General features: G+C 47.7%; 1 protein-coding gene across 6 annotated transcripts in view; it reads left to right on the forward strand.

Moving 5' to 3' along the window:
• The first annotated feature begins 8,232 nt into the window (after positions 1 to 8,232).
• NPAS2 (neuronal PAS domain protein 2) overlaps positions 8,233 to 24,412 on the forward strand; it is a 154,238-nt gene continuing 138,058 nt past the window's right edge. For 2 of the 6 annotated variants that reach the window (XM_079111005.1, XM_079111009.1), the window contains exon 1: positions 8,233 to 8,539. The gene's annotated coding sequence lies outside the window, so the exon portion shown is untranslated. Of the gene's footprint in view, positions 8,540 to 8,641; positions 9,300 to 17,490; positions 23,228 to 24,412 lie in introns of those variants that run through there. The other 4 variants (XM_079111008.1, XM_079111012.1, XM_079111007.1 and 1 more) reach the window with 2 other exon arrangements.

Here is a 24,412-nt window from a genome sequence, read left to right on the forward strand (position 1 = left end):
GGCACAGTGGCACAAGACTATAATCCCGGTGGCTCAGGAGGCTGAGGCAGGAGGTTGTGAGTTCAAAGCCAGACTCAGCAATTTAGTGAGGCCCTGAGCAATTCTGCAAGACCCTGTTCCTAAATAAAAATATATTTTTAAAAAATGTTGTTGGGGATGTGGCTCAGTGGTTAAGTGTCCCTGGATTCAATCCCCTGTAAAAAAAAAAAAAAAAAAAAAAGTGTCCCTAGGTCCCCTTCACATAACTAAACTCACATGCACAATCCTTAAGGCCCTGAGACCTTGCTTTAGAGGAGAGGACACACAGCTGGGTGCACCTTCCGATCTTGACAATGCCAGTCAAGGTCATTGGAACAGAGCCAGGGCAGAGTCCTGGGCTCCAGCTGTTCCACGTCTCATTGGGGGAAACCAAGAAGGTAACAGGAACTTTTTCCTCTCTTTTTCACTTTATATGTGAAAAGTCCTTTCTGCTCACCAGTTCAAAAGAGCTAGAAAGAGCTAGACCCATCCCTACATTTTTTTTTTTTTTAGACAAATGGAAGATGTTAGAAATTTTCATTTGTGGGCACAGTACAGCTTACAACTCAAAGCTTGTGAGGTATCACTGACCACAGGTAAGCAGGAGCTGTAACAGGCAAGGGCTGTGGAGTTTGCATCTGTTGGAAGTCATTCTCCACTGCCTAAGTCAGGACTTGGGAAATGTACCTTGTCAAGTAGGCCCTGGGCTCTAGGGGACTGAGAATTACCTGCCTGGGAGCCGTTGGCCCACGGATTGGACAGCATTTACAACCCTGAGTCTGGACAAACTGACTAGAGGAGTAAGTGAAGTACACAGAGGGTAGATCTGAGGTGTAAGCCCTGAGAGCAGAGCTGGTCTCTGTTTCTACGTCAGAAACAACCTTTAATGATATGATAAATTTAAGGCCCTGGGCCATGAAACTGGAAGTGGTAATACAAGCGGCAATGCCTACATTTATACATACATAAAAATAACAAGGAGGAAGCAAAGTCCATCTCTGGCAGAAGGACTCAGGGACGTCTTGGAAGTAACAGTACATGATCAAGACCTTGAAGACAGGAAGAAGTTCCACGGAGAAGGGAGGGGGAACGAAGGCAAAGATTTTGTGTTAGAGGGACACACATCACATACAGGGGCTCTGGCCAGAGTTACGGGAAATAGAAACAAAAGCTGGGACGAGGTCAAGGTCGGACTGAGATGGAGCCTTGAGAATGCCAAGGAGTGAGGACTTGGTTTGGTGGCCACTGAGACCAGGGGTGGTACAGTCAGAGCCACAAGCCAGCAGAGCCAGCCAAGGCCCTGGGGTTCCGATCGCTGGGCAGTGAGGAATTCAGGGAGTCATGCAGGGGCAGCAAGAAGGCAGGGGACAATCCGTGGCCTCAGGATGGCAACTGTTTGCCCACCAGTGTGGAAATGTGTCGGGATGTCCACCTCCGGGCCGCTGAGCCAGTGCACACGATGCCAGGCCCGTCAAAGGACTTCCCAAGCCTTGGGCATCAGCATCCATTTTCCCAAGGCGGCCTCTCCGTGAGTCAGGGGGCTTCTCTCCAGGCCCGTGGGCTCTGTGTCTTTTGCACAGCTCACTTGCAAGCCTCAGGGAGGCCACAGGGAGGCCACAGCAGGGAATCCCGAGCGCTCCCGCAGGTTGCCAGTCTGCTTCCTTTTTCTTGCAGGATTCATATTTTGTGGTTAGAAAAGTGAGTAAATATTCTCAATTAGGACTGAGCTACAGAAGAGAAAACCCACCGGAAGGGGAAGGAAGCGGTGAGTGCAAGGACCTTAGGAAGCAAGACTCCACCACCAAACGCCGGGAGAAGACCGGAAGCACGTTCACTGCCAACACAAGCGTTCAACGGGAGCCATTGAGAAAATCTCCCCTCTCACCCAGACCTTGCAACGAGGCCTGTTGATCAAATAATACCTGCCCTTACAGGAAACGCGAGTGTGCTGCCTACTGGGGAGGGGCTATAAATAGCACCTTGAAGAACATTTTTCTATAATTAGCTTTTCACTTCAAGTGAACTATGTGTAATGAATTTCAGATCACTAGATGTTCTTCCTGGGCAAAGTACAGGGCAGATTATGCAATTGTTAGTGCAGAAACTTAACTATTTAAACAGCATCGCAAGGAGTCGGAGAATTTAAAATTGAGACAGAAATGGAAACCGTGCTGGGAAATTATTGAAGATGCCCATTTTGTGCATATGCGTTCTTACGCACGGAGGCACGCAAACCCATTAGAACTCGGAGCCGAGTCAGACCTAACAGAAGTCAAGCACAGGAAAAGACGACGCCTGTGGCTTGTTCTCAGGGGTTGTGTCTTGCGCTTGCTGGAAAAGCCCACGTCTGGACCAGGGCTCCTCTGCGCCTCCACCAACGCCAGCCGGGAGCGAACGCCCCACACGGTCAAGCGCTTCCTTCTACTTGGGTTGAGCTGGAACTCCGATTCCACAATCCCTCCTGAAACCCTGTCGCCAGTTGCCGGAGAACACCACCTCCCATCCTTCTGGTGCTTTCACAGTTCACCCACATTCGCTGCTCCCCCACCTTCCTCCCCACGCGCAGCTCCAGCACCGGGAACACAAAGGCTGTTCTTTCCTTCTATTTTGCACTTGCTGAACGTCCCCTCCAGGTGCCCCAGTGTCACTGGAGATGGCTCTCAGTGTGCAGTGGGAGGTGAATGCCCACCATTGCTCCCACTCTGGCGAGGAAGGTGGCGTGGCTGGCCACTACACTGACCGGCAGGATGACCACAGGTAACAGCTCAGCCAGGCGCCCTTTGTGCTGGCGTGTTCTGGTTCCTGTTCTGGGGTCAAGAGAAGGCAGCTCAATCTGCACTCCAAGTCTCCCTTTAATGAAAGGAACTGGCATCCATTCCCAACCCGAGACCCAGAGCTGGCTTGAAAATCACGTTTACCCAAAGACACTCCCATCCAGTCATTGCCAGAGTCCAAAGAGTCCCTTGGTGAGATGCCAAGATGCCAATAATGCACGTATTGACCCATGGACTTTATTTCCTTCTATCAAGTATCGGGATCAGGTGTTGCTCTTCTGCCAACCCCAGTCCTTCATCCTAGGGTTCTATTTCAAGCCCTTGGAAGACAGCTGCTTTAAGAGCAGAGTAAAGATATTAATAACCCCTGCATTGAGGGGAGAACAAGAGGAAGCAGACAAGAAAAGTGCAGCGACTTTGGCAGCTCGCATCATCCTGCAAGACCTCGTGGAGAGAAGAGGTGCCGGGACCACATCTGACATGTCCAGGTGGGCTGGGCGGAGGCAGCTTAGACTTCTCAGTCACCAAAGCCAGGTTCAAGCCCGTCTCTGTCACATTATTTTCCAAGTGACTAAAGGCACCTTGAGCCTCGTTAAGTCAGACTCTTCATCTGCCAACTGGAAATAATCAATCACTTTCTGTATAGGACCTCTCGAAGATGAAACGAGGTGATGTAAACACCCGGCAACTTTGTATTAGATAAATGTCACCTTTTATTACCGCAAGCATTACGTGCTAAGATATCATTTTAAAAAGTCCTCTTGTCCAGACAATAAAATATTATTTGGTGCTAAAAAGAAATGGGGTATCAAATCAAGCCACAAAAGAAAAAGACATGGAGGAAACTTAAATCCAGATTACTAAGTGAACAAAGCCAATCCGAAAAGGCTTATTATATGGCGCATGATTCTAACTAGAAGAGGTTCTAGAACAGGCAAAACTAGCCGGATATGGCGGTGCATGCCTATAATCTCAGCTGCTCGGGAGGCTGAAGCAGGAGGATTACAAATTTAAAGTCAGCCTCAGCAATTTAGTGAAGCCCCAAGTAACCTAGTGAGACCCTGTCTCAAAATAAAATATATTAAAAGGGCTGGGGATGTGGCTCTGTGGTTAAGCAACCTTGGGTTCATTTCCTGTTACAAAAAAACTTCCAAAAAAGGGCAAAACTAGGGCGATAATAAAAAGATCAGTGGTCTCCAACAGCTGGGAAGGGAGGGATGAAGAGATGGGGAAGAGGAACGTGAGACTGTTCCATGTGGCACTGTAACAGGGGACACATGTCATTATGTATCGGACCAACTCTCCACAGTGCTCAACACCAAGTGCTAAAGCTGAGGGCCACAGGGGGCTCTGGGTGACCCTGACCTGTCAATGCAGGTCCATCAAACAGCAGGGCTGCTGAGAGTGGGGGATTCTGTGGAAGATGGGGCACACAGGAATTCTGAACTTCTGCTCAATTTTGTTGTGAGCTTAAAATGCTCTAAAAAAAAAAAAAAAAAAAAGTCTGCATTTTAAAAATCCTCTTAGAAGAGACGTAAATGGGACCTAAAATCCAACTTCCTTATTAGAGAAAATGGACAGGAAGGGGTTTTCTCAAGGGACTCCTATAGAAGGAAAGATTATTCTCAAGTGCTCATATTGACAAGAGTGTTACCATCTCTTTTTCTGATTGTGTGTTTGTTTGTGTGCACTAGCACACAAACTGGTGGGACTCAGCTGGGACTCCAGGGCTGAGTCTCCTTCGGATTTCTCCAGCCCAGGTGTCCTCCTTGGGTTCTGCACACTAGTTACCCCATTCTTCTTTAGTTTCCTGCCCACATGATGTCATAGGCGTGAAGTCTCAACTACCAGGCAGGCTGCACAAGACCCTGACGGTCCCTGTAGCATCCCCAGGCCCAGGTGACAGCCGGCTGCTTCCTGAACTTTCCTATGAAGCTGGGGGGAACGAGGGCTCTCTTCTCCTGACCTGATGTTTGCAGCACGAGGCTGGACATTCTCGATTATTAATCGGTGCTCATGAGCCCTGGCTTCTGAGTCAGTCTTCAGTTTGGGGGTCCTGCGGCCTTTTCTTCTGCCCTGGTTCCTACATTTTCCCTTTCTAACATAATGCTACTATATCTAACAGAAACTGGTTTTGTGATTCATTTTCTTTTGAATTTTAAGTTAAAACTGAGAAAAAGCAGATCTTGGAATACCTGTGATATTATCCAGTGAGGAACTCTGTTCTTATTGTTTAAAGTTGAAGCTACTGAATGTATGCGCCAAAGTAAGTGCCAAACCCTAATGATTGTAATTATTGTAGTGGCCCACACGTGCTCACCCATATGTAACAGTAAAAACAGACGCCAATAAGCCACCCAACACTTATGCTGAGAAATTAATTGGATAAATATTTAAAATCAGAATATGCCACAGATTCAACTTCTCTGATAGAAAAGAATGTCCAATTAGACTGTGGAAACTTTGTATTATTTCACGAGACCTCCACAGATAGATATCATGGACTACAAAGAAATTTGATTCTCTTTGCCATTTTGCTTCTTTGAAAAATATCTAGGGTTCCTTGGGGACATCATTGCAGCACTCAGTCAATACAGTCATGTTCTTTCAAAGGACTAATGACTGGGACCACGTGACAATTTCCAATAACTGACCATGCAGTTTTGAAAGGGTTCTTTGCTTCATGTGCACATTTTTAAAAAAAATGTCTAGATTATGATCTCGTTTGGCTGTAGATTATGATCACGTTTGGCTTTATTATCTGGTTAATGAAAACTCCTAGCACCCGTTCCACTTCTTCCAAGAAGCCCATTCTGAGTCCTTCCTTTGAACTCCCTTGGCACTTGGTCTCTGGCGCTTGCCCTATTTAGCTCATATTTATCCCTGTCTCAACATCCTAAACCCTTTGTGTACAGAAACTGCCCTTGATCCTTTCCAGGCCAAGCCCAGCCTGACTCATGGCGAACCTTCAACAACTGTCAGTAAAAAGAACCCAACTGTCATGCCCAAAATAAACAGGAGCTACACCTTCTACTGCAACTCCCCTCTAGGTCTGAGGTCCCTCTGGGGACCCTGTTCTCCACTGTCTTAAAGTCAGAGCAGTCTCCTTCCTACTCGGGTGGGATTAGCACTAGCAGATGGGATGGAATTTGGAAAGCGTACAACCACCACCTACACGTCATCTCCGTGAGGAATAGGCAGAAACTGCAGTTAGTAAGATGGGTTACTGGACAATAGATTTACAACAGGCCATAGGGAAAGGATTTGTTGCACTGCAGAATTATTCGATGAGCCTTTTCAAAGATCCTTTAGGGATTGTTCAAGTTCCTCAAGGGAGGAGAGGGAGTTGAATCTTTTTCAAAGCAAAAAAGAGGAAGGGAGGTGGCTTTAAATTCATTAAATCCCCTTAAAAGTACACACTTTCATCCTTTAGTAGATATTAGTCATAGCAATGCTTTGGGGGCAGGGTCACACCTGCTTGCATGAAGGAGAAGGGAGAGGGGGGAAAATAAAGCAGAATAAAATAAAATTTTCTTTTAAAAATGTTTTTCTCCTTTTGGACAGGGAGGGACTTCAACTCATGATGTGGCCAAATGCCTCTTCTTTCTCGAAAAGCCCTCCAAGTCGGAGCAAGCCTAAGAAAAACAGCCGCTCTTAGGATGCTCAAAGCTCTTTACAGCTGATTATTTTTCAGGAGGAGAATTAGACAAAAATAATACAAGTGGGAAATAAAGAGAATGACCTACTTTACAGGGGGGAAAAAGGAGCTCTGTGTGCGCGTTTTGATCTAATTGACGGTGTGGGGTTGCATGCCCAAATAAGGCGCTCCTGCTCGGGTCTGCGCCGAGAGGGCCTGCGGAACTCCCCGGAGCCAGGAGAAAGCTAGGCCCTGGAACAGCGTGCGGAGCGCCCGACTCTGGGCAAAGGCCTTAGGAGACCCCTTCTGGCCACTAAATAGATAGGACCAAAAAAAACTCCAAAACAACAACAACAACAACAACAACAACAAAAAAAAAAAAAAAAAAAAAAGGCGGGGGGCGGGTTGAGGGGGCGCTTTTCTTTCCACGTCCCTTGCCAGGATCTGTGAGCGACAGAGGGACGTCCGAAAGGCTGCGGTGCGCAGAGCGCCAGGAAATGCACCTAAGCGATGTCAGGGAAGGGGCGACCTCCGTGGGAGGGGCGGGGATTTCTCCCCTCCTGGGGCTTCTACCCAGGTGCCTCCCAGCTGTGGTCGCCGCCGCAAGGGTGGAGGCGGCGGCGAGTTTGGGGGAAATCCGCCACCGTTCCGGACCTCGGCGAGGCGCGCGGTCTCCCCTTTTCACCCCACTCGCTCTCCGAGCCCCGCAGAGTATCAGACAGCAGCTCCCAGCTCCTGGGGGCCATTTCCACGCTTCGGTCTGGGCTCGGTGTTTGCCTGAGCCTGGTAGAAAGCCGCCCTGTTGCCTCGCGCGCGCGGCTGCCTCTCCAGCTTCTCTTTTTCTTGGATTCTCGCCTGTCTCCTCCCACAGAGGAAAAAAAAAAAAAAAAAAAAAAAAAAGGTCACGTATGTTTGGAAAAATATGTAGGTCAGTGGAACATTTCCTGCACTGGTGCAAAAGGAGAGGAGGGCAGCGGGGGAGGGGAGGGAGAGGCAGAGCCGGCTCCGAGTGCGCGCTCCTGGCCGCAGCCCCCACCCACCCGCCGCGGCCTGGGAGTGGGGACAGTTCGCCGGTTCCTTGCCATCCTTGACCCATTTTCCGGACCGGCTACGTTTACCGTGGAAGAGCACTGATTATTTCTCCCCAGCAGCTACTGCTGACCTCAGGCGGACCGCGTTCACCGCATCTCCCTGGACCCCCTCCTCCCACCTGCCCCCGCCCCGCTCCGGGAGATATCGCGGTGGTCCCTGCAGAGATGCGCCCAGTGCCCTGGGTCGGGGACCTCGTGCAGCCCTGCTCCTCGAGATCGGCGTGGAGGGGGTGACAGTCGCGTGCTCGCCACCCGCACCCGACGCGGGGCAGCAGGGTGGCAGCAGGCACTAAGAGGGTCTTCAGTAAGCGGGGACGGAAGATTCCTTGCTGCCCCCGAGTGACAACTTTAACGGGACCTCGTTTAGCAGGTCCGCAGCTGCTTGCTTCCCCTCTCCACCGGTTCACCTCCAAGCACAATGCCCCTTCACCGACCCTAGTGCCCACCCCGCGCTCCAGGCAGGACCCAGCCGAGGGTCCCTGGCAGCACCGCAGGGCCGACGGCTGCCTTGGGGCACGCGAGTGTCTACGCTGCCCAAGGAAGCCGGGGGTCCTGGGGCCCGTCGGCCTTCGGCACGCGCCGGGTGCGCGTCCCAGGCTGGGTCTCGGCCAGGAGAGACCCCGCCAGTGGCGACTGCAAAGCGAAGGAGGCGAAGGAGGAGGAGGAAGAGGAGGAGGAGAAGCAGGAGGTGGGAGGGCGCAGGGAGGGGGAAGAGGCGGCAGCGGCTGTCCCCGCGGCTCTGCGTGCGGAAGAGTTTGCCGCGCGAGCTGCCGGCCTCCCGCAGGAGCCCAGGGACCCGCTCGGCGGCGGCCCAGGAGCGGCGGCCGCGCAGCTCGGAGACCCGCGGCAGCGGCGGAGGCGGCGGCGGCGGCGGCGGCAGCGAGAGCAGCGCCTCCCGCCGCCGCCCGGGAGGAGCTCGCCGCGCCCGCTCGCCGCCTTTGCTCCCAGCGGCGGCGGGAGGCGCGTCTTCTCGGCCCAGTCCTCGTCCGGCCCCGCGGGGCCGCTCCGGCCGCTCGGAGGTAAGGGGCAGCGCCGAGAGCGCGGGGTCCTGCGGTGGGCGTACGTGCGCGTGGGTCGCGGGGCGCCGTCACCTGCTCACCAGCGCGGGGGACGCGCGGGCCCGGGAGGGGCGCTCCACCGCGAGACCGCGCGAGGCTGCGCAGCGCCGGGACCCAGGGCGCAAGGAGGTGGGCTCCCCTCGGCACGCACCCTTCGGCCGCCCCGGACATCGCGTCCCGCTGGACCTCGGTGACAACCCACATGGTGGGCTCCGGGCGCGTCTCGCTGCGGGAGGCAGAGGACTAGGCACCCGAACCTCAGAATTGGGGGGAAGGGGTCTTCAGAGGGTAGATCGCGGTGGACAGGGGCCGGGTCCCCGGACGGCCGCTTTGAAGATTGCGCGCTGCCCTCCCGGAGCCGCACCGCGCGGTCCCTTAAGCTTGGGGAGCCCGGGACCCCTGGAGAGTGCGGCGTGCGCGCCCCAGGCTGGGGCTGGCAGTGTCTCCCAGTCCCAGGGTCGGAACTGGTTCCCGGCTGGACTGGGTACCGGGTCCTGTGAGCTTAGAGGGCGAGTCGTCTGACAGCCGGGGCTCCCCAGGTCGGGTGCCAGCGCGTAGTTTTCTTGGGAGGTGTGCCCCCTCCCCTAGCAGAGGAGGGACGCACCTTTGACCTTTCTAAGGAGCCACGCTGGGTGGGGAAGTTGGAGGAAGGAACAGGTACCAAGGGGCTAAATTCAAAACCAGCCTCGCTCCTCGGCCTGCCACTCCTTAACTGCTCAAGGTAAGAAAGTTTGTTTTCATCCCTGTGATTCATGAATCATTAGTAACCAGTTTTGTTGATTAAGCAAGATGGAAACCTAAAATATACACGCGAACTCCCACAAAGTCTAAAACCTCTCTTCAGTTCCCAAAGTTAAAAGCCCCGGCGTTCTACAGGTGTTCAGGAGGGGGTCCTCCAGAGGAGAGTTGCAGCGTTTCCTCTTTACCGGTTGCTTTGGTATCCGCCCCAATTCCTTAAAGTGGTTAGCCTGTTGCTTTACAGGTAAAATATTGAGTGCCTATTAAATTACTTAATCAGCGGAGGCAAGCTGGTCGGTCATGATCATTAGAGCCCAAACATTCTTCCCTTAATAGGCGGGGTTTTCGCATTTGGACTTCCCAGGAAATTAATTCTGAACCAGTTACTGGCCAAACTCAGCTCTGTCAACACCTCTGTCTCTTTCACAGCAACCCAAGTCCCCATCCGGTGTACTGACCAACTAATTATGGCTTGCATTAAAAAAGAGAGCTGCCCTCCTTGGAAGGCACCCTTCAAGTTCAAGGGCACAGACAAGCTCTACCTTTCTGCTGCTAAGATTTCCTTAAAGGAAAACGTTTGTCAAAGATAAGCCTCAAATTTATTTTAAAAATAATCCCCAAATAAATCTAAGTATAATGTTTAATAGTTTTTCTGACCTGGACCACTATTTTACAAAAGCAGAAATTCTGTGTTTCATTTCAGCTCAACCATGATCAGTAGAAGTAGCAGTCTAGTTAAAGATTTAAAAATAAAGTGTGCAATATAAAGACATAATTATCTTCCATCTCACAAAGAAATGTGGAATGTGGCTTAGAAGAATTGTAAATGTGCTGTGTTTAGCCATTTTCTTCTTAGAAATCGATGCCTCTATTTATTTGCGGATCTGTCCCACTGTGCACAAGTGGAGAATGGGTTTTATTCTTACTACTCCCCAGAGAGACTTCCGGGGAGGTGAAAGAAGGGAGTACACTCTAGAGGAAATATGTTATTAATAAAACACCCCCCCCCCCAGTTAAACATGCCAAGAAAAGAACCGAGTGAGACTTTACTAATTAGTGTGATGAAAAATAAATTCATGGGTAGGATAGGAGAGTATTCCGATGATAACTGAAGAATTGACCCTTATATAGAAAATCATAGTTTTTAAGTTCATTTTTTAAAGAGATTTTGGATTTTTAAAGAGATTTTTGTTTTATATTTCTGGCTATTTAATAATGAAAGCAATTTAAAAATAATGAAAATGAAAAGTAACACACATCGCCTGATGTGTTATTAACAATTTGATTCTGTGTTATATTTTGTATAATCATTTTTATTTCTCGTAACCTTTGTAACACATAATTAACACTTAAGTCGAGAGATTCAGTTATTGAATGTCTTAAGATTCAAATAATGTGTGCGTATCCTTTTCATATCTCCATCTTTAGGTTTTTTTTTTTTTTCAGTCTTGCTTTTGAATCTTCAGAGTCAAAGGGCTGTCTTCTTTCTTAGTTTTTAAAACAAGTACATGTTTTCTTCCTGACATGAATGGCCAGTTCTTCCAATGTGGTGGAGACACTAACTGTCTCATACTGATACCATGCACACAGCAACATCTCATTCCCAAGACAGGTCAGATGGCAAGGTATTGAAAATAGCCTCGTGACTCAGTATTCTTGGCTGTTTTTGCCAACAGTTTAATTGATTGCATCATAGCAAGCATCTAATTGAGTTTCACATTTAAATAGTGAAAATGGTACTTGATGCACTATTTGCTCACAGAAATGTTTGATTAGCCTGTTCTTGGTCCTTGTTCTATTTGTAGCAAAGACGAGAGGTCAGGGACTGTCACATTCATATCTCTTCATCTCACCCCTATGAGGCTTTATTCATAATAGATGCTCAATAAATAAGTGTGGGAAATGAGCTGAATTGTTGGTAATCACTATTCCAAAGTTACAAATTTCTGAATGCTAATGGAGGCCTTAACTGTGAGTAATTCTATTTTAAACCTGATGATTAATAGTACCTTAGAACACTAAATAAATGTATTAAACAGGAGCACATGTTTAAAAGGGAAATTTCTCCTGCAGTCTTCAAGGCACGATTGTTTCTAGTTTGAGTGCTTCAGCTGCGATTAGGGACTGCTTGGTATTTTAAGCAAATTCACTTCTAGGGTAAATTTTCCCCAAAGACCACTTGAACTTTTGCTGGTCTTAATATGTGGTTCCATTTGATGATTTAGAATAAAAAGGGGTCAGTGTACCTCCTACACTGGTGTGGGAAGGGGGAGGGTGTGGGCTGTCACTGAGCTCGGGAATCTTTCGGGCCCTTGTTAAATGTGGGTTTGAATTCAGGAGGTCTGGGCTGGGATCTGAGCTGCGGTTCTCACCTGAGCATTCACGTCTTACAGACTTCCAGGTGCTGCAGACAGGCAAGGCTCCGGGACACACTTAATCTAATCCAGCACATGTTTACTAAGCATGTACCACAGAATAGGCCCGGATGAGCCAAAGTAAAGATGGGGCATACCTGCCCTGGGGGACCTGACAAGATGGAACACAGTGAGAGGAGTTGATTATTTTTAAACTAGAGAAGAGTGGGATGCCCCACTGCAGGGTGGTGGCCAGAGAGGAGTGGGGTAAGGGGACTTCTGAAGAGGACTCCATATTGCTGACCTGACCTCTAGTATTTGAATACAAAGCTTTGTGACTCGGCAGGAAATAAAACGTAGATTTTTAAGTCGCAGACTTGGGGACGCCTCCCTGCTCAGCTGCTGTGTGACGTGGAATCACTTTTTAACTTTTCTGAGCCTAAACATTCTTGTAAGAAAAACATGATACTACCTAGCCAAGCTGCTAGGATCATGGGTGAAGGATAAATGTTAGGCCTAGCAAAAGCCATTGCTCTGATTGTCGACCCAAGAAAGGGGGCTAGACAACAAGGAGGATGAAGCAGTTCCTTAAATATTTTTCCATGTAGTTCACCCATTAGAGATTCAATTTTGTTAGCCCACAAACTCAAGGTGGGTGGTAGAGACCGGGTAGGTAGGGCTGGAGGGTGGGCGGTATGGAAGTTAATCCAGACGCAGACGGCTCATCTCTCCCTCCTGCTGCAGTGCCCCAGCTGGGGCTGGCTTCCTCCATGGCCCTTTCCAGCATTATTTTCATCTGAGTCTGTGCCTGGTACCTAACCTGTTGGTTGAGGAAACCAGTGTTAGGGTCATCGCGCACCCCTTAAAGATACTGTGCCAGAGGGAAGGACAATCACCTCTCTACATCCAATGACTCCGGTCCAGTCCCTGGTTGGGCTCTGTTAAGAATTAAAGCCATCAATCCGTTCTTCTCACCTTAGTACAAGTTCCCCATCAAAATCCAGCTAACAGCAGGCAGGTAACTCCATGTGACCACAAATGTCACTGTACAGTTTTACAGAGAATTTTTATGCCCATTGATGGTCAGAATACTGAGTGCTGAAGATGATTTTCAAAATCACTGGGGTTTTTGTTTGTTTATAAAAGTATATCACATAGTTTTTGGAAAAGACAGAAAAGAACGAAAGAATGAAGATAGCCCAATATTTCAAGGTATTATTTCCTTCATCTCCTTTCTAGGCATTAAACTATTTTCATATTGGATTTTACAAAATACAGGGATAGAATCTTAAAGAAATTTTCAGATAACACAGGACCCATTCCAGTTCAAAAGAAAAAGTTCCCCTTTGCCTGCGTGGGCAGATCATCCCTTCTTTTTGGCCTGGCAGAAACCTAGTTTTGTTGGTGAGTCTTGCCTCTCCCACTTGCCTCAGAAGATGGATCCTGATTGGCCAAGCAGTCCGGTAGACCCTGCTGCCCTTGTCAGTGATTGGCTGAGGAGTGCGTATGTGGACTCAGCCCTAGCCAATAAGATGTTAGATGGGTTGCTCAGAGGCTTCTGGGAGTATCCGTGGCTCTTAAAAAGAGGCAAGAGAAGAAACTGCCCTTTCTGTGGCCCATGGACCTAGTGCCCGTGTGCTGGGCAGCCATCAGCCACCAGAGCAGCCTGGGCTGGCATACAAAAGATTGCAAAGGTGAAGAATGTAGCTTCTGTGGTGTCCTCTACCTTTCAAATTTCCCAAGAAGTCTACTTTGGAACACTTCAAGATCTTGACTTCTGTGTGCAACAGGTTCAGTGAGGTTCTTTGTAAGGTGTCGCCAAAAGCATCCTAAGTGATACATCCGGGAACTCTCTACCCTTCTCAGCAGGTAACCATGGGGTACCTAGTCATTTTTTGGTGCAATTACATACATACATTTCTGTGTTTTAAAACAGAACTCATTCTATATGTAATATTTAGTGACTTTTTAAAAAACAACAATATGGCATTGAGACAACTTTGCATCATTACTTCCTATCTATTTTATTTTTAAAGGCTGCAGAGTATTATTCAGAATGGATGGGAAATAATTTAATTCATTCCTATTGATAAATGTTTTGTTTCCATTTCTTCACTGCTCATGGTGTGTGTGTTAACGTCCTTATCAGTATATCTTTGTGTACACTTCAGTTTTTCTAGGTCAAGGATTACTAGGAAGGGATTTCTGGGTAAAAAAACACACCTGTTTAAAATATTGATAGATGCTACTTAATATACAACCAAAACAGCTGCTCCTATGCTTTTCTCCTGTATGGTATGTAAAGATGCCTCATCTCCATCTTAACTAATGCTACGTATTATCCACTTTTAAAATCTTTTCTATGCATTTTCACATGCTTGAGATAATAGTGTTTACAGATTTTATTCTGGTTGTTTCCCTTAATCTGAACATAAGCATTTATTTCCCTAGTCATTAAAAATTCCATGTAAACATAATTTTAATAGCAACATAATATAGTCATCCCTCAGTATCCGCAGGGGGTTGTTTCCAAGACACCCCTCCAAAATCCACAGATGCTGTGGTTGCTTACGTAAAGCAGCATGGTATTTGTACAGAACCTATGCACATCTAGTATACTTGAGATTATCTCTTGATGACTCACAATACCTAATACATTGTCAGTAGTTGTATAATGTATTGCTTAGGGAATAATGAGAAGGAAAAGTTGGACTTTTGTTTAAAAAATATTTTCCACTTCAGGTGGGTTGAATGCCTAGATTCAAACCAGAGCATGGGGTGTGTTGGGACAGATGCAATCGTTTTGGGAGTGTTTCAATGATGTGTGAAGGTACAAAAGGGAATCTTTGAAATTGAGGAGTTTCATGAAAATTAAGTAGACGTGATCAACCTTACAGGAACCTTGAAAATTTTCCTGAAAATGATGTTAGCAGACACACCCCTCCAGTGATCTGTTCCAAGAAAACCCCCAGGAGATGGCCTTTCAGAACCTTCTAAATCCAGTCAGATGATGAGCCGGCCTAGAGTTTACAGTCTGACAGACTCTGAGCCCAGTTCTCTGAATGCACAGTAGTCACTTAACCAAATACTTTGTGTCTTACATGAGACACAGCTGTGAAGATGGTTGGTTGGTATTTTTCTGTTTTTTTTTTTTTTTTTTCCATTTTTTCCTCTTCTGCTCGAGAAGACAGGGAAGCCAGTGGGATGGATAAAACTCATTGCCTTTAGGGAATGGCACATTTGCAAAGCACCCCTCTTGTGCCAGGGAATGCTAGTCATGTGCTGTCCTCTGATAGGCAAAAAGACAAAGGTATCTTCAAAATAAAAGCCATCAGTAGCCTTGCTGGGGACAGTACCAGGCACCCAGCATAGCTTTTTGGTCTTGGGTGTCTGCACAAAAGTACCCCAAATATCTTGATGTGGATAGAATGATTAGTTATGATGTGTCTGCAATAACATGAAAGATGAAAAAGAAAACCACTGAGACCACCAACAACTAAGAATGCCTCCATTTAAAACTGTTTTTATTAATGTGTATGTTTTGAGCCTACAAAAATGAACATTTTGTCCTTCTTAATTCAGGCAGGTTAATTCCATTTCAAAGTCAGCATCTAGTCACTGGCACTCTAAGTAGGACTTTTCGGGTAGTTTCACAAATAGTCCACTTTAATAGAATTCCAATTTGTCTTTAAAGGTTAGGTAGAAAGATCCAGACAGTATCGTGTTAGTCAGCTTTCTGTTGCTGTGACAAAATGCCTGAGATAAACAATCTAAAAGGAGGAAAGGTATATTTTGGCTCAGGGTTTCAGAGGTTTCAGTTCATGGTCACTAGGTCCTCTTGCTTTGGGGCCAGTAGGGAGATGGTGCACCATGGTAAAAGCCTGTGGTACCACAGCTCTGTTTATCTCATGGCAACCAGGAAGTGAGAGAGAGAGAAGAAGTGGCAGGATTCCCAGTCTCTCCTTCAGGGGCATGCCCCCAGTGACCTCACTTCCTCCCATAGGCCCCACCTCTAAACATTTCCACTGCTTCCAATAGTGCCACAGGATGACAACTCATCTTTTAACCCGAGGCCTTTGGGGGACATTTAAGATACAAATGTTAGCAAGTGTGTGTTCTGTTTCAGAACTCCATGGCTGCAATTTTCCACTGTCCTATTTAGTGAGGTCAAGACCTGCTTGGAAATAGCTTCGCAGCTGGGCTGGTCAGAAGGTGAAGGGCTTTGATCAGCCTCCTGTTGACAGTGATGGGCCAGGCACTGCCGCAGAGCTGGAGAGCCGTTTCTGAGCAGGGGTGCTGGAGGAGGACAGGGAGGAGCCAGTCTGGCTGCTACATGGCTCCCACAAATGTTACATTTTCCACTCGGGTACATGGATGTGTGCAGTCTACAAAAGACACAGTCCTCTATCTCCCCATCAGTTACCGCAAAAGATGCCTGTTTCCCTGGAGACCAAGAGCTAATAAAAATAGAAGGAAAACTTTAACACCCAACTTTTGGGGTGTGTGCGTGTGTGGCGGGGGCTGGAATGTTGCTGAGAACAATTGCTGTTTAGCTTTGGAATCAGTTCATCTAATGACCACAGGTAGATGTCCATCTTTATGTGACCTCTCCGGGGCCTTCCCAATGGTCAGGGAGGATTTACCCATGGTCTCTGCCCCTTCTCCTTCCCAGTGACTCTCAGAGAGGAGCTCATTCAGAGCAAATCAGCATGACAGGTTTGCAGTGGTCTTATGATCTGACCCCTCAAGCTAGAGAACTTGCCTCTGTTTCTGATCAGATGTGGGCCTCCACTTGTAACAGTCTCTTGGCTTGATGGTTTGGGACAGACTGATTTCAATGGAGATAAGCGACTTCTTATTTTTGAGCTGCTTCTGGAACTTTCCATCCATACCTTTTGTCTCTCCACCCTCCAGTAAGGTGGCCTGCATCTGCCTGGTCCCAGGATCAAGGATGTGCTCGTCACCTGCTCTGCTCTCTCCTGGAATCTTCTGTTCATTCCCACACAGCTTTACCAGCAGGGGTCTAACCTTCGCCCTGCTGTGACTCTTCTCTACCTTTATCTGATCTAAGAAAGCATCTCTTTTGGAGCTTGTGTCCAGGGGCAGCACAGACCCCTGGATTTGGGATTCAGGGTGGCCTTAGTGAAACCCGATGCCCTTCTGCATTGCATAGCTCCCTCCTGGACTCGTGACTTCTGCAGACCTGCAGCGTCTAACTCCTCTTCACCCTCTTGCTGCCAGTCAGCCCTCGGTGTGCCAACTCAGCTCTTGGATCCCTGGACCTGGCACTTGCTTTTTAGCTGTTCCCAGGGGGCTTCCTGACCAGGGCCAGCCACTGCTCTTGGACACCATGCCTGGCTTCATCGGTTTCACCTATACCTGAGTTTGTACCTCCCTCTGCCAGCTGGGCTCTGGCAGGGTCTGTGAGCACCCCTGTCCCCAGCATCCACGCAGGGCAGGCACACGGGTGTTCCCCGGTGTCCTCTGGAGGGAACGAGAAAGCGCCACTGACTTACCCCTCCGATGAGTGTAAAGGAAACTCCATGATACCTGATTCTGCTATGGGCCAAGCGAACACCTTCTCTGCCTTCCCACCCTCAGGCCCGTTCATGCGTCACCCTTGTCCCTGACGTCTTGTGCCTGCAGCAGAAAGGGTTGAAACACTTAGCTGGTAGGTTTCCATGCAGCATCTGCCTGGGAGCTGGACACTGTCTCCTATGTACTGTAATCATCTCAAGATGATTATATAATATAATACCATATATATATAATAAATATATATATATATATATAATGCAGCATAATACCTAAGACCATGTAAATGCCCTGAAAATAATTGTTACATGGTATTGTTCATGACTTAATGACAGGAAGAAGTGTGTCTGCGATCAGTACAGATGCGGATGTTTTCTCGAATACTTTTTCTGTGCAGTAGGCGAATCTGCCCATGTGGAACCCACAGTGTACAGAGTCCACAGTGCTCGGAGTTTACCTGTAGGACCCCTCTCTTTCTTTTCTGCTCTGCCCCAGGTCCCCTCTCTTGGGTCTCTGTGACCTAGATAGTGACATTCTTCCCACAAGAAGTTGCTGCGCACCAGGTGAGGGGACTTGGATTGGTCTCTGAGTGGCGGGAACCTAGGAAATGAAATGATGGGGCTGTCTAGCGATGGAGGCTGCATCCTTAGGGTTTAAAAAGGACAGTTCCTTAAATCTGTATTTTTAAAGAACAGTTCGCGTGTGCTCCAGTCTCTCCAGTGCGTGGCCATGTTTGCCCAGGTTAGGTGTTCCCGGCGGCCAGCTGTCTGACGTCCACTTCAAACGCAGACTCTCCTTGCTGGGTTCCGCGTGGCTTTCTCTAGCGGCAGCGTCGCGCTCCCCGTGGGTACTTCTTTGAGCGGGATCCTCAGCCTGGACTTCTTGGAGGCCGCCTGTGTGTTTTCCGACAGCCCAGGGTTTGGTCCTTCTGGTGTGTGTCGCCTCCTGTCTCGTTAAGACACCCGTAAAACATTCCTCCTCTGCCAGCATTGACCTGTGGCCTCATTTTAAATCACAGCATGCTAGTGGCCTTCCTTTTGTGGTCACTTTTACAGGTTTAATGAAGGCAGCTGTGCCTGCAGCAGAAAGGGTTGGCACCCTGACCTGACCACTTGAACCTGGCCTGTCCCATATACCCCAAGACTCAGTTTCTTCATCGGTCTGTCAATACACAAGACTGAAAAAAAATAAGAGAGAATGCTTGTTGGAGAAGTCTGTAAAAATGAAAAGTGACATTGCTGTTTTATTTCTTGCTGTTGTGGACAGCACACCCGGCTGGGTCAATGTCAGTCGCAAGATGATTTCTTCTTGAATGAAGTACTTGATTTGTTTTTTTTCCAGACAAGGTACATGATAGCAATTAAAAACATAATACATTCTCAACGGCTCGGGTGGCTGAGGCAGGAGGATCACAAGTTCAAAGCCAGCCTCAGCAACTTGGTGAGGTGCTCAGCAACTTGGTGAGACCCTATCTATTGGTAAAATATTAAAAAAGGGCTGGGGATGTGGCTCAGTGGTTAGGTGCCCCTGAGTTCAATCCCTGGTACCAAAAACAAAAGCAAACCCAAAATCAAATGCAGTCTATCCCAGTGTTCTCTTGAAAGCTAATGTAATGGGAGGGGAAATGAAATGTTTGAACAGGAAACCACACGTTTCAATGTCTTGGCAGTTACTTGGGGTCCCACGGTTTGCTCTCAGAAGCATGTGCCATTCATAAGAACAAAGTACCCCCGTAACTCTTTTGTGTCTAAAATTGCAATCTAATTCAAATAGACTGTGTATTCCCATGGATTCTGAGATTTTTATGAGGTAGCCACGCGGGGCCATTTTACCAGGACAAATGTGACATGTGCTATTTCGTGTGACCTTTCATTTTCTTTCTAGAGAGGCCTGGCTTCTGGAATTGAAGCTCCCCTCTTAACCACCCTAGAAAGATGCTGTCGTTTTTTTTTTTTTTTCCTTCTGTGTCACAATCCACCAAACAATAAGGACCCCTGATTTTCAACGAGACTGGTTTGTTCTTCGGATGGAGACACACGTTCACGCCATTCTGGATAGTAAGTTGGCTGGAGGGGAAAGGAGAGGAGCTCTGTGATCTCTCAGTGCAACGGGGATCCTGCTTTCCAGGTGAAAACTGGAGATCAGACAGCAAAGGGGCTGGTCCTGTGCAGGGGCCCTGCGGGCCTGCTGACCCCATTCAGGGGGCTCAGTGCTGCCCTCTCTCTGTGGAGAACTGAGGAGGTTTCTTCCTGAAGGATCAGGGCCTGAATTGAGCTCTGGTTCCAGCCAGTCTGCAGGAACAAGGCTTCCCAGCTCAGCCAACACAGGCACCCCCAGAAATTGAGAGGCGCCTGCTGCAGACGGAACAGCGGCTGACGTTGGCCTGCATCGCCTTATCTCTCTGCCCGCTTTCCACAATCTGCGCTCCGACATGAGCACAAGATAAGAAAGTCCGAGCTCTGGAGGCAGCTGGGTACGGGGAGAAACGAGGACAAGGTTGGATACAGACTGTGCGTGTTGGCTTCTGGGAAGTGGCTCACTGTTAGACTCTGACATCTGACTTGCAGATAAACAAAGTCAGTGCACAGAGCTCACTCAGATCTGTGATAAAATAATAAAATGTCTACTTTTTTTTTTTTTTTTTTGCAGTACTGGTAAGCACTGGTAAGTACCTAGCACATGCTAGGTAAGCACTCTACCACTGTGCTACACCCCCAGCCCTTTTTAAAAAATTGACAGATAATCATGCATCTTTATGGGGTGCAGTGTGCTCCTCTGGTGCATTGATTCTTTGTGCATTGATCAACTCAGGAAACTTAGCTTATCCACCATCTCAAACATGTATCATTTCTCTGTGACAAAAATATTCAAGATCCTCTCTTCTGCCTCTTTGAATTTTATGATACAGACTCATTAACTAGCATCACACTCTGGGTAATAAAACACTAGAACTTATTTTTCTTACCAGGCTTATTTTAACAATGTTGAGGGGTGGGTACCGGGGTTTTAACTCAGGGGCACTGGACCACTGAGCCACATCCCCAGCACCAGTTTGTTTATTTAGAGACAGGGTCTCACTGAGTGGCTTAGCACCTTGCCTTTGCTGAGGCTGGCTTTGAACTCATGATCCTCCTGCCTCAGCCTCCCGAGCCACTGGGATGACAGGTGTGCGCCACCTTGCCCGGCTCTTTTGACAGTTTTTAACAGCGCATCTCAGGCATGGCATCGGAGAGCAGGGTCAACCATAGGATGTTCTCACCTGTACTTTTTGACCCCATAACCTTGTCACTGCCGCTCCTTAGGCAGATCGTGATCCTTTGTGCATAACCTCTGGCAAGGTAAAATATCTTTAGGCCTGGGGGTCATTTGGGAGGAGGATCCCTGTGTTCAGCTGTCCCTGGCCCTGCTTTGATTAGACAGCAGCCCCTGGAGGAAAGCTCTATTCCATTCCTCTTTTACATATAAGATGCCAAAGCTCAGAGAAGTTAAATGACTCACATGAGGCGAGCCAGCGCCAGAGCTTTGGTCCTTTAAAGAAGGACCAAAAATAGAAGAGCCAGTGTTTATTTACTTTTTCCCAAGAAGATAGAGGATGTGTCTAGAACTCATGAAGCATTTCAGACATGTCTTCTTCAGCTGCCGTGTTCTTCCGGAGGCTGAGGTTATCGCCAGGCTTCTGGATGCTTGCCGTTTGGTGCCTGGGTTCCACCTGGCCCTTCGGAGAGAAGACCCGGCATGAAAGGGTTCAAAAGAGGGATGCTTGCAGGAGAATCTTTTTTTAGGGCAAAATCATCATTCTGTTCCTTGCCATCTTTTAGTAGCTAACCTGCTTTTCAAAAATTGTTCCTGTGACTGTAATGAGGACTGTTAAATCAGGACACTCATTCTGTCTCTCCTGGTTTTCTTGGAGCCAGGTACATCTTTCCTCAGCGGAACTCAATGGTGAAGTCAGTGCAGAAAGGTAGGGGCCACCTGGCGCCCGCCCTGTTTCACCTGGGCTGCCTCAGTCCAGGGCGCCTAGCAAACTAGCAACTGGCTGATTTATGGAGAAGTCTCCAGAAGTGCCTTCTCGGAGCCACTCTGGTGACTCTGAAATGTCCGCTATGCACACAGGCACCAACCTGGGCACTCAGTAAATTCTAGAGGCAAATCTGAGCAAACGAGGTGTTCCAGACTTTTCCTAACAGGGTTTTTCTAAGTTGCATCCTCAGTTGAACTCTTGGGGAGCATTCCCACAGAGTTCCCCGTAATTCACTGAGGGGAGGTCAGGACACCCAAACCCCCTCTGCCACTTTTGGCAGCCATGGGCAAAGCTCTTCTTGGCGGGGGGCAATTGAGGACCCCAGTAGATCCCTTGTGTCTTTGTCTACCTTCCTTTTACCACCCTGTAGGAAAACAGGCAATCTGAAAATGAACATCAAAATAATTTGGTCCACCCAATGATTTATGTACATATACACACACAGAATCTTAGATTGGTACCACTCCTACATCAGAGATGTAAAATTGTCAGAATTAGCATATTATCCTGACCTGAGCAATTTTTTTTTTTTGAAACCAGAATCCTTTAGTAACATCTCTCTGAATTATTCTGGGTTGTGTATACTTTCAGAGAGTTTTAGAAAACCAGTGAGGGAGAGTTGCAGATAGAGGAAATGAGAAGCCAAACTTGTGCTTTGAATAATGGTGGTGGGGATGGTAGGGTTTGGATTACTTGTTGTGTGAGCCAGACATGAAACAAGATGGTCAGGAGTTAATGATGATTGTGGGGGTAACTCAGAGTTCTGATTATGCAAGTCAGGGTGCATAATCACCCAAATCAGCTTTCCTTTATCATAACAAAATACCTGAGATAATCATCTTATAAAGATGAAAGGTTTATTTTGGCTCACAGTTTGGGAGACTTCAGTCCATGCTTTCATTGCTATTTCCAGTCAATTATCTTGCTCACCACACCTGAATCATGCAGGAATGAATCCTCATCCTTCCAGAATTTACTAATGTTCTAAGGTAAGGAGACTTTGTTTCAACCAAAGTTGAAGTTCAAATTTGATTGACTTCAGGAAGAAGAGGTAATTCATTCAGATAACTTGAGACCCAGAATGGGTCTATTTTACATTCTGTCCAAAGGTTAAAATTTAGAAGGACATACCATCCTAATATCCTATTTTCTGTGTTATACCAAGCTATGGATCAACAGGTTTTAGACAAAGATTTTGAATTCTACTTTGCAAGATCCTTTTCCAAAACTTTCAGAGGCTCTGGACAGTATTTGGAGTGAGCTTCCAATGTGATTGAAGACAAATCAAATTTTCTCTAAGTCAGTCTTTTGGTCCTCTCTAAGCTGAAGTGGAGAAAAATTGAGCATGTACGAGGAAGGGAAGACGCAGATGAGAGATGTTCGATTACCCAGGGGTGACTCTTCTACTGAGGAGAGTGAGTCAGGCAACAGCCAAGGTGGAGGAAGCCAGAGCCATCGTGTTGCAGAGGGGGAAACTGGGGCTGGGGCCCAGCAACAGCAGAGTCCAGGGAGGAGACAGGCCTCCAGCCTCCATCCCCAGGTCTCACAAGGTCCCTGTTTGTCTCTTCACCTCCTTCTCTGCCCCAGCCTTTCTTTCTTGCCCTGTCTGCCTTTGGTAGAGGTGTTGATCATTTTAGGAAAGGGACCCAATAATAACTGAGACAGAAAAGAAAAACACTGTGTTTTTGGAGCCCCCAGTTTCTATAACCAATTGAGCTCATTTTTTTGATTCGCTAAAAAGGGAATCATTCATCTAAAAAGTCTGCTTTCCCTGAATGTTTGTGCTGGTTTGCTTTTTTTGAAGGTTGATTTGCATTATCCATGAGTTGTGTTGCAACAAGGAGATCACCAGGGCCAGGAGACCTGGCCCAGCCCCTGGTAGAGGTGGGGAAGCGACGTACTTCTGTTAATCTCCTGAGAAATCAAGACCAGGCTCACCTGCCCAAAAATGCACTCGTGAAGATCAAATGCCATCCTGAAGCTGAAGTCACTTGGAAGAGTGTGGGTACCATAGTGTAAGGGTTTTGCCTTGGATAAGTTATTTTTTAATCTTCAAAAATTTAAGATTTGGTGCAAGATTTAAGAGAAAAGTTTAGGAATGTGTATTCATCATCTAATACAGATTTATTTTTGTGCTCTTCCACATTTTTTCTCCTTCACTGTCATTTTTATCAAAAATTGGTACCTGGCTTATCTGGAACCGTCACTTCATATTGGTAAAAATATTTGTGCTTATCGAAGGATAAGTACTGCATGCTTTCAATGCCTGGGTAGAGGCTACAAATTGATCTCTTAGCGGCAGAGAATAGAATAGAGGTACCAAAGGCTGGGGCGGGGGAACAGGACGGGGAGAGAGCGCATTCAACCAGTACGCCATGCAGTTGGGTAAGAATATTTTTGATTCTGTAGCACAGTATGATAATTATGATTGACGACAATCAATTGAATATTTCAAAATAGCTAGTAGAGAGGATTTTGAGTGTTACCCACACGAAGAAATACATTGGTGACATATATGTCAGCTGCCGTGATCTGATCGTCGGTCGCACAGGGTACACGCGCACTGTCATTTCCCCCTGCCCCGCAACTGTGGAGGCGGACGTGCTCCCTTGGTGTTCATGGAACTGAACTGAAGATCAGGAAGTGGCCGTTTGTTGGAGCAGAGACCCAGCTTTAAACGTGGAACCATTCCTCTCAAGGTCCTCCGGTGTTGCGAGTTATCAGCCCCATATGTGTGCACAGGCCCTGGGTCCTCCAGACCCTCTGGTGCTTCCGTCCGCTGGCCACTGCAGACCCCAGACAACCTTGACCCGCAGCTCTTCTTGGAGGCTTATCTGAATCCTCGATAGCCTGATACTCCCAAGGTTTTGGGGTGGAGGATCTGGAATTCCAACTTGATAGCTCGGAACGTCGGATGCCTGTGAAATCACGAGCTCCCTCGTGGTGGGGCAGGGAACATGGAGAGCCACCTCCGTGAAAGGCAGTCACAGATGATACGGGAAGAGAGCAGATGACAGTCTGATTCCACTTTAGTTAAAAATGGAAAAGCAAAGCTCGTGTGGAGGTGCCCACCTGGAACCCCTGCTACTCAGGAGGCTAAGTCAGGAGGATCTGAGTTCAAGACCAGCCAGGGCAACTTAGTGAGCCCCTGTATAGAAATAAAAAAATAGGAAGGTTTGGGGTGTA

This window comes from Sciurus vulgaris, assembly GCF_902686455.1.
Source record: "Sciurus vulgaris genome assembly, chromosome: 14".
NCBI lineage: Eukaryota > Metazoa > Chordata > Mammalia > Rodentia > Sciuridae > Sciurus > Sciurus vulgaris.